At 35.5% G+C, this 8,609-nt stretch overlaps 1 long non-coding RNA gene across 3 annotated transcripts; it reads left to right on the forward strand.

The window, feature by feature from the left end:
- Positions 1-1,259: 1,259 nt before the first annotated feature.
- On the forward strand, positions 1,260-4,415 carry LOC130435688 (uncharacterized). Of its 3 annotated transcripts, none has more exons than XR_008908833.1 (6): positions 1,260-1,462; positions 1,892-1,930; positions 2,251-2,783; positions 3,085-3,253; positions 3,402-3,497; positions 3,893-4,415. It is a non-coding gene; the product is annotated as an uncharacterized LOC130435688 (long non-coding RNA). The 3 variants fall into 3 exon arrangements; XR_008908832.1 differs by having other exon boundaries at positions 2,377-2,783; XR_008908831.1 differs by having other exon boundaries at positions 1,892-2,783.
- Positions 4,416-8,609: the final 4,194 nt, after the last annotated feature.

An 8,609-nucleotide genomic window follows, 5' to 3' on the forward strand; every position in this document is an offset into this window, starting at 1 on the left:
ACGTTGAATGAGGCATCTATGTACGTATAATCAACGGCCTGAGCTCACACGATTGAATGGAACTTATTTGCATATTCAATAATCTGTGTATTTAAATTTTAAGTCATGAAATTATCAAATGCAGTGGGACCTTAACACACTGGTTATTAAACTCTACTACATAAATAACAGATAAAAAAAGACAATAATGAATTTACCAGCTTGATATGGAGCCTATTTAAAAGTCACCATTAAAAAAAAGAAAAGAAAAGTAGCATTAAAAAACATGTGCGTGTAGTGTGCGATATCTTTTGTGACTTCTCCTACATGCAACGCGCAGTTAAATATGCCCTGATGCTGAGCAGTTTGGCTGTATTTAACAACAGCTGAAAATTTGGCCTAAATCTGCACAGGTTTGGTTCGCACAAATTTCTCCACGAAGAGAGTTAGCAAAATGATACATACAGTTAGTAACCCCCAAATTTCCTAGTGATTTTAAACCCTGTTTGTATCACAATGAAACATGACTTATGTGACAAACTTGAACACTTCGTACTTGACCTCCTGCTGGTAGTGTATAGTAGTATTCTGTGCAGAGACCAGTTATATTGTACAGAGACCACTGCTTGCATCATGACTCAGTGAAGTTTCCCGCGCATTACAATATTAACCTGCTTGCGTGCCGACAAAAACATTCATTAAAACAGCGGAAGCAAGCAATTGAAGAAACGTTTCAGCTACATCAATAAAACTGGTAGGGTAGAATCAGTTCATTCTCTGTCATCCTTCTGATAAAAGTACGCGTGAAAGGAGTTGCATGCAATAAAATACAATCGCATATGTGACAGAACTATCATAGTGTTTAAAATCAATGAAACGCACAACGTGTACTTATGGTGCACGTCAAACAAGTTGCCCCCCGAAAATAATGCAGACTCGTTGCATCATGTTGCTCTTCTTAGTATGATTTGATGCTTTGAAGAAAAAAATGTCTGTTCATTTTCGTGTAACAGCCGCGACAATGCTGATCCATGAGAAAGACAACATATAGAATAATAAAATAGCGGTGAGTTCTGCAACACACAGAGAAGCGGGAGGAATAAAAGAATGACACTTAGTAAAACGGCCTTATTTTACAACAGAATGCATAAAGTCTGCATTCTTTTGCATACAGAGACAACCCCTAGCTCCACTACACTGTAAGCCCGAACAGTACTACTAGCTTATAAAGACTGAGGTCACTACAGTTAAAATCTCTTGCTGAGTTCATCCACCTTTAAACTATTAATGTCTATGAACAAATATGTATTTTTATGTTTGTGTGTCTCAGCATTTTTGAGGGAACACCGCTGGTTCACTCACTATTTTTAAGTGTACCGTTGATCACGTGATATGACGTCATGACGTGCGGCGCTTACTGACGTTACCAGAAAAATCGATCCAAGATGGCTACCCTCTCGAGTGACGTTGTATGAAGCAACTTGTAAGTAAACCAAACACTTCAAAACTACTTTGCTTCTTGTAACATTGTAAGAATATCATATTACACGTGATATTTGACTGCTAGACGAGGCTATTTTTAATATATAAGTTTCACGCGCATCTTCACGGTGCCGCGCGCATTTTTTAGGCGCCGAAACCGCAATTACCATCAGTCCGCCAGCTAGTGACAGATAATATCGCGTGTACCCGTGTACTGTTAAGGTCGTGGCAAGACAATAATGTGAACATAAGTTAATAACTATTTTCAGCAAGCGATAGTCCTTCTGTTTTTGAGTGTGTTGCTGCTGTTTGTGTTAAGCGCCCTTAGCTGTAACTTTTACTCAAACAAAGTTAAGGTTATGTACATAATAGTTACCGAATGAACTCTGCAAGTTTTTATTAAACCTTTACAAACGTCTTTTCATTATAGGTTGTGGAAGAAGTGCAGTGAGCATCCCCCAAAACCAAGGTGACTCAAATGTTAATTTAGGCTGTAACCTATTTTTCACCATTTCTTTTATTTTCTAATTCCATTTCTAATTCATTAGCATATACATCTAGCCTTACACTATCTCTTGAGCTAATATTTTTGAATAACAAGTTAACGTTAGCCACCCTCTAAAGTGGAACAACATGGTTTCTGTGTTGTCAGATAAATTCATTTAAATGTTTATAAAGAGCGGAAGCAGACACATTCTATGTGATTTCATAATACCAAAGCATAAAGCAGATAATACCCCACCTGTATTTTGAAATCTGATAATATTGTTATTTGCACTCTTGTTCTAGATCAATTATTTTAGGCAGTCAGCAGTGAATGTATGGACACTGAAGACTTTGATCTTTTTTGCAAAGTGAGTTGTAATGGTATCTATATTACCCAGTCGTTGCCAATTATTTTTGCTTGTCTTAAAGAGCCTGGAAGTGTGAGTGGATGGTATGGATGGAAAATGAGCCTGAAATTTAAAATGGGGGATTATCGTGGCAAGCTGTCAAGATCTGGATGTTTGGAGGTGTCTGTCAACGCAGGTAAAAGGAGCAAAAATTACCCTGACAAAGAGCATCCACACTCCAACATAAAAAGAGCCAGACGAGCTGAAGTGAACTTCCTTCCAAACTTGCCCAAGGGAGAAAGTCAGGCCAGTTTGGAAGAAATGAGACTGCAGATTATGGACGAAGTTCAGAAGAGTCAGCAAAACCTACGCTTGATAGAAAAGCTAATGCAAAAGACCTTTGCCCTTCGTCGCCTGGAGATAATTCAGGAAAACCCACAGGTGAAGGACTTCTTGGGGAAATGGCCGGCTTTACGGATTGAATCACAGGTAAAACACACTCACTTCTCTTTTCTGCCACTTTTCACACATAAATCTATGCCAAATTTTGAATATGTATCACATTCAAATGGAACAGCAAATGCCACTATTCACTGCGGGTAAGAACTATCACTTTTCATGTGACCATGTTGCTCAACAATGTATTTTATGTTGCATCACAAATGTGTTTTCTGTTGAAAATCGAGTATTAGTCTTTTTAGGGCCCAAGCCCTGAGAAGGCGCAAAGCCCTATTGTTCTTCTAAGGATTATTTATTATATAATTATTTTTGTTTGTTTTTGTTTTTGTAGCTTTGTGCTGAGTTCCAACGCATCACAAACGTCAACCTACGGAACCAGTTCTATGCTGTGCTTGACCAACATACACCTAGACTGATGGCTTTGTATAGACAGAAGGCGGCACGAACCGGAAAGATATCAAGAGGCGCTGCGTGACATCTTAAAGATTTATGAACTCCAGGTGAGTTAAAGATGAACTTTGAGCTTCAGGTCCCACTGGACAGCAGGGCCTCAGGGTGTCATTGTCTGTCTAACACTTTGCCAAATGCCATGAAATGTGGTCAGCACAAATGAAAATCTGTTATAATAATTTTTGCTTGTTCTTACAGGAAGTGCACGATGTCAATATGAAGCGTACTTTAGCCCTTCGTGCCCTCCCGGTATACCTGCGTGAGGAGGACCCACAGTTCTTCAAAACCTGGAATGTAAGTATTCAGTATATTCACAGAACTATTAGTATCTCTAGCAGCCACTTAACTATATCTAGTTATATCTAGTTATGAAAAATTAATCCGTGCAAGTTAATACACACATTTTTTTTTGCCGTGGTAATCTTTAATCAAAATCGGAAAAGTTACTTCCGGTCTGGAATGCCATTCCTTCTCTGATGATGTAGGTGTGACGGCTTGGGTCGGTAAACAACTCCCCCCAAAGCCGTTAGTCTGCTATGAGCGAGAGATGGAGAGGAGCGCTGGAGTAAAACCCTCTGTCCAATACTCAGTTTCACTGGGAAATACGTCACAACACTGGAGAAAAGTCGTTTGCAACTTCCGGTTCACACTGACTTTAATCTAACAGTTGCACCCTCTGTGTCTTTCAGGTGGAGGAGTCAGATGAGCCAGGCATCATTGACACTCCTGTTGCTCTCGTCACAGCAGTCACAGAGGACACTGCAGATCCAGTTAATTTCAGTCCTGCAAGTATTTGTATTGTTGTGGAAGACGATGTTACGATGAGTGATATCCCTAACTTGGCTGATGCATTTGCATTGTTGATTGGGTTGATGTATGCATTGCATTTGGACTATCCCAAGAAACTCATTAACACTTTTACTTTTATCCAGAAAATCATAATGGGTCTTGATGATGGTAAAGCACTTAAACCCCGCCTACTGAGTCTCAAAAATGACCTGTTAATGGAATAATAGGATAACTTAACAGTTGTGTTTACAAAAAAATACACATTTCTTTTTTTATATTTTGTTTTTTTAGGTTTTTACAAAAAGGATAGATTTGATGTCCTGATTTTGTGTTTTGATAAATTTATTTATTTATTTACTTTTTATTTGATTGATGGTCATGGCTGTTAATAATGCTGCTTTAATAAAGTTTTATTTTAAGATGCTCAGTTCCTGATTGTCTTGTTCCTGTTTGATATGTAGAGATACATATGTACACACACACACACACAAACACAAACGCACAACCATACACTAAATGAGTTGAACTAAATGTTAGTTATATTTGTAGCAAGAGCAGAGGTGTTTAATTTTTGCTGTCTATGTAAGTGTTCATTCCAACTAAATACTTCACCAGGTTATTTCACTGGTTAACACACTTACAGCTATTGGGTAGGTGGTGAAACCAGTATGTGACTTGAGTCACTTAGCGCATCATGGCACAGACGCCTCTGAGCTAAACAAAGTTTTACAAAAATGAATGCTGTTGATGTTCTGACATGTTTGTATAAAAAAATTTAAAGACTGAATAAAAAGAAAATGTACAGCTGAAGAATTTTTTGTAGTTAACTTTAAATTTCATTAGCTTGTGGGTCATACACAAGTATATTTTTTGAGTTAGTAGATTTCCATTTAAATGAGTACCATTGGATCAAAATAGTTAAGTATGGAGAAACTAAAATTGTGCGAGTGTTAAACAATATGTGTAAGCACGGTGCACTTAAAATTTTTAAAAATAAAATTTTAACATTTAAGTTTGATTAGAGTGTAACTTTTACAAAAATCTAACTTAAAAATTTTTTGTTAGTTACCTCAAAAGTTATGTACTCAGTTTCTGCAAACGTTTTGAGTACTATGAACTTATTGGTGTTTACAGTGCAAGTATATTTTTTGAGTTAGTAGATTTCCATTAAAATGAGTACCATTGGATCAAAATAGTTAAGTATGGAGAAACTAAAATTGTGCGAGTGTTAAACAATATTTGTAAGCACAGTGCACTTAAAACTTTTAAAAAAATCTAACTTAAAAAAATTAAGTTAGTTACCTCAAAAGTTATTATGTAATCAGTTTCTACAAAAGTTTTGAGTACTATGAACTTATTGGGGTTTACAGTGTAAAATAAGTAGTCTTGGTGCCATTAACCAGGATCAGTCATCTCATTGAATCCTTAATAAAACTAAGTTTCAAATGAATGTTTAATTCTCCATCTCACAGTAAAATGAAAATGTTTGATGATGCAAATCCCTTAAAATCATTAACCAATCTATATTAAAATCAAATTATACACAGAAAAGTATTTTGCCTATATGCGCAAGAATACCATAATAGTGCTAATGTATTGTATTAAGACTCTTAACATAAAATTGCTGTGACAATAGAGTTGTTCATATTTAAATAGCTTATTTAACATATTTAGTATAAGGGGGTCCCTGCTCAATGCATCTCTCATATAAGGTGTCCTTGCCCCGAAAAACGTTGAAGATCCCAGCTGTAAATGTTATAATGTCTGGTGTTATTATTGTCCTTGTGTGATGTCTCATCGAAATGCGCACCAATGTGTTGATGTGAAATCATATGGTTATTAAGGCCAAGTCCTTTTTTGCTTTTAAGGAGTGATTTGATACACTGTTATTCGTGAATGGAGGGAGAAAAAATCTTTAGCAATCTTACACCAAGTTTGTTTAGTTGTAGGCCAGACAGTTGTCTTTGACCTAAGTGACTGAAGTTGTCAATGAAGCTCAGTCCTCTATTGGTGTTGTCATATTTACACTGAGCAATTAATGAACGAAGTGTTTCAAGTGTTCAAATTTAAATTACACATTTAATTTCTCCCCACATATTTATTGTTCTTTGTTTCTGTTTTAATCTTCTGTGATTAACAAGAAAGCCAGTACTTGTGCAATAGTACTGCCCTGCAAAGACAAAAGGCAATAACTTATCTTTTTGTAGAAACTTAGATATTGAGATTTTTGGGACATTCAAAACATCTTTTGTCATGTGGATTAGTATCTTGAGTAAATGTCTTTGTTTTTTGAGAACATAATGAGTTGCAACTTTAAAAAGCCCATGAGACAATAACAAATATAGACATTTAAAGTAATTTTTCTCAGTTCCACACTCCAGTTAAGGTCTTTTCCTTTGTACAGGACAGTGTAGTTATTCCTATTACAAAGAGTGAAAAAAAGACTAGCGTAGCCATACTTTCTGTGAATGACAGAAACTATATAGCCTTTTATCCACATTTATTACACAAGGCTAACGTTCATTGTGATGTTTCAAAATGTGTAAGAGATGAAGTATAGCATGTCACACCACTTTACATGCCATGTGAGTTGCACCTATCAGAATGAATTATTAAGAGAATTTAGAGTATTTTTTACATATAGCATTTTGGTACAATAATTGGCCTGCACAGTGAGCAGAAGCTTTTAAAAATGTATTATTTAAAATTAATATTACTGTTTATACTGTACTACATTTGAAGTAATATACTAAGAAAAATGACGTTAAATTATATTTATATTTTGATCATATGCGACCCTGTCTGTGAAAACCAGGCTAAAGTTTTAAATGTAAAAAACAGTAAATCTTAGTAGCTTGGTTTTCATAGGCAGGGTCACATATCTATGATTTTAGAATCTAGAAAACAACTGATTAAACAGTTGGAGTCGGTTGCATCATGTGTTTATTCACAATTAAAACGTGTACATGTTTTTGGAGTCTACTATAGCTTCCAGCTATGCTTTAATTGAAGGATTTCTAATTAGTTTTTTTCATGTTCTTGGAGACACCTGACAGATTTGCTTGAGGGCACATACAAGCATCTGGAGCCTTTGCGTCATCCTGTTTTTTTTCACATTACAACATGTTGTTTCTGTTTTGTCACTTCCGCTTGAGCACCACCTCCTGTTCCCAAAAGATACCCTGAAGCTTAGAAAACAGCCAACACATAAACAGGAAATTTCAATTTGACTTTTTTTCTTTAGATGAGCCACGAAGTGGTGACACATTGCTACTGTATTTGCTCAATACAGTAAATTAGAAAACCTAAATTCCCACGATGCCCTCTAATAAAAAAATCAAATTTCTTGAAAAAAGTTGTTTTGCCTTATTTTTACTTTTAAAACAATGAAAACAATAGTAAAAGTGTATCATAATTTGAGTAAAGCTAATGAAAACAGATTCAAGGTGCCTCTTAACACACAATAATATTACTGTTTTGTGATGAGGCACATACAACATGTATGATGAATAATTTGAGTGATTATGTTCACATGCAGGACATATTTTTTAATATTTAATATTATATTTATAACCAAAGTCTTTGAATGAAATGAGGCCAAGTGAAACATCTGATAATACGATTTGTTCAAAGGGACTGCAGAATTCAAATGTACACCATGACATCAAGTTATTACTGGATAAACATTAACAATCAATGCCAAGTTACAAAAATCTATTTTTTTAGTAGGCCTTAGTTTGTGTTTTTCCCATCAAATGTTGTTTTGAATTTGTTCATGCTGAAACAGGATGATGTAACATGCAAATATACAGAATAATAAACCAAAGCTTGGGGGCTAAAATTGCAAATATCTCCACAGCTACAGTAAATTTTCCCGGAGAACTGACATAAGCTGGAATAAATGTGATCCACACAGCACAGAATATGAGCATACTGAATGTGATGAATTTAGCTTCATTGAAGTTATCAGGAAGGTTCTGAGACAGAACAGCCATAATAAAGCACAAGGGAGCCAATATAACCCAACACAGTCCAGAAACCAACAGTAGAACCCAGACAGCACTCAAGAATAATCTTCTCTTTACAAAAATATATATTTTAAAAGGAATAGGAGGAGATATTGATAACAATTTATAAGAATACACAGACACAGATAAGAATCTGTATAAGTGTGAATGCAAGAACACTGAGTCTCTATTGTACAGGCCCAAACCATTTCATGGCATTAATTCCTGGATCTGTGGCCTTGAAGGCCATTAACACAACTATTGATATTATAAGATATTAAGATATTGTAACATATGTCGGACAGAAATAGGATTAGGTAATTCTTTCTCTCTTATTTATTTGCTATTGTTGTATTTTTCAGGCCTTTCTCACATTCTTCTTTTTCTTTGCACTTGAGCAGACTGTGTTCTGCATGAGCCAGAGCATACACTGCCTTGTAGACATTACTTGAATATCTTTGCTCAGGCACATATTCATTTTAATTTTTTACCACAAGAAGATCTTGACAATTGTTACAACTTCATGCATATTGAGATGAATTCCTATTTTCTTGTAAGCATGGAACAGATGAATCCCCAAATGCTTTTATAACATATTCTGAAAAACTCT

This window comes from Triplophysa dalaica, chromosome 14 (assembly GCF_015846415.1).
Source record: "Triplophysa dalaica isolate WHDGS20190420 chromosome 14, ASM1584641v1, whole genome shotgun sequence".
Classification (NCBI taxonomy): Eukaryota; Metazoa; Chordata; class Actinopteri; order Cypriniformes; family Nemacheilidae; genus Triplophysa; species Triplophysa dalaica.